Source organism: Eretmochelys imbricata, chromosome 1, assembly GCF_965152235.1.
Source record: "Eretmochelys imbricata isolate rEreImb1 chromosome 1, rEreImb1.hap1, whole genome shotgun sequence".
NCBI lineage: Eukaryota > Metazoa > Chordata > Testudines > Cheloniidae > Eretmochelys > Eretmochelys imbricata.
In genome coordinates this window covers 282,915,268-282,917,622 of record NC_135572.1, presented here as the reverse complement: position 1 = coordinate 282,917,622, position 2,355 = coordinate 282,915,268, and positions in this window count along the sequence as shown.

The window sequence follows — 2,355 nt, the reverse complement described above, 5'->3', positions numbered from 1 at the left end:
GCTATTGCCTCACCTACCTTGTTGCTCTAATACCTTGGGACCAATGTGGCTACACCGCTGCATATATGAATAACACACTCAGAGAAATCCAGCTCAATTTGCAAATGGTTCACAAACAGAAGAAAGGCCAGAATTCTTCATATAGAGTGTTCATAATAAATAATTCAGCCAATGCTTGTCTGGACAACATCATCACACTCACAAATGTTATTTATTTGAATATTGCCATTTCCTATTTTAAAGTGTGCTCCAGTTCTGCAAACACATATACCTACTCTTCATTTTAAGCATTTGAGTAGTCCTAATTAAATGCATGGGACTACTCCTATGTTTAGAATTAAGAATGTGTGCAAGTGTTTTCAGGACTGGGCCTATATTGTGATTAGAACACGGGAATGTGGGAGTCAGGAGCCTTCCTTCACTCTATTCTATACTCTGCCACCGACATGCCACATTACTTTTGACAATTCATTAGCAGTCTGATCCTGCACCCACCATGGTCAATCAATTTCTTTTACCAGTGTAGCTTGTTTCACTCAAGTGGATGGGGGTGGAATAAACTATCCAGGTAAAAGATTTGCTGATATAAACTCTGTCCACACTAGGAGTGCTTTGCCAGTATAGTTTACTGGTATTCCTATGCTGGTAAAGTGTTCCTCATGTAGACATAGCCTTGATTAATTGATGTTTGTAAAACATTGAAATCTTTCATTGAAAGGTTGTATATAAATACAAAATATGATTATTATTATTATGCAAAACAATATGCTTTCATTTCTGTGTCCATTGGGTTTCTACTTAAGTTATCTATGTTGCAAATTATTGTTTTCTCATATTTGCTGTTGTGACATGTCTTCTTATTACCATATTGTCTGTACTGTAATGGTTGCTTTATAATCCCTAAGGATTTTCTTGAATGCTGTACATTCATTCATGGATAGGCACTGAATCCGTGGGTGAGCCAGGGCTGGGGAAAAAATGGTGGTGCTGAGCACCCACCGGCAGCTCTCCATGATCAGCACCTCCCGCTTCCGCCAGTGCCTCCTGCCCACCGGCTGCCCCACCAATGAGTGCCTCCCCCACCCTCCCAGCGCCTCCTGCCTGCCATGATCAGCTGTTCCACGGCGTGCAGGAGGTGCTGGTAGCAGAAGGGGAGGAGCAAGGGTGGGAAGAGGCGGGGCCTTGGGGGAAGGGGTGGAGTGGGGCCAGGGCCTGGACCGGAGCCAGGGGCGTGCACCCCTGGCACATTAGAAAATTGGTGCCTCTGCATGCACGTCTCACCATACAGATGTGCAGTGCACATCATTTCTTAGGTAAAAAGGTTTTAGGTAAAAGGCTTGGAAGTTTCTGGGTGGGCATAGAACCTATTTGGAGTGTCATGATATGTTCGCATAATGATGGCGACACAACTCTGTTAATTCTTACTTTGCATACTCAAAGAACTCCTGAGCATACGGTAGGATGCATATCTAGCTATTAGGCTTAACAGTGATTTTCAAATGCAGTAGTGCCAACCCCAAATGTTCAAAAATAATGAGTCCGGCTCACCAAAAATCATGAGATTGGCTTTAGAATCATGAGATTATGTAAAAAGAATAGATTTGGGGTTCTTTTTATTTGCCTCCTATTTTTGAGCCTTTAGGGTGCACTGGGGTCACATTTTGGAGCTTTCTCCACAGCCATGGGGGCTAGAAACTTACTTTTTCTTTAAGGATGAAGCCTGAAATCATGACCTAGCCACTTGACACCAGGAGCTGAGGCTTTAAGGAAACCAATAATTATCGTGACAAAATCATGAGCATTGTCAACGCTGCAAATGATAGAACCATACATGTCCAAATCAAGCTCATTCCTTATGCAACCGGAATTTAAATAAAACTTGTATTTCTGCCTGATGTTGGAAAAGGAATAGAAAGAAGAATGGGCATGAAAAAGAGCTATTAAATTAAGTAAAGGAAAATGTGCAAATAAATTAAATTAGTGGTTCCCAAGTTTATCCATCCTGTGACCCCATGTTACAATAAAAAGTTTTGGGAGCCCCCTCTCATAAATTTTGGGACTCTCCATATAGATAACCATAAAGAAAGGGGCATGACTGAAGCCCCTGAAACAGGAAGACCATCCCTAGTTGAGAACATATTGGTCTGTCAAAGCTGAAGATCTCAGCATAATCTTACTGATCTGAAAACATTTCTTTCCAGCAATAGAGACATGCTGCACTTCTATTGTGCACAGATGAAATATTCCTTAGTATTTTTAGCTCAAAAATCTTTCCACAGCTCTCTGATGTTTAAATAACTAGCAGAAGTGAAATTGTCTCTCAAATACAAAGAAAATAACAGCACAATTATCTGA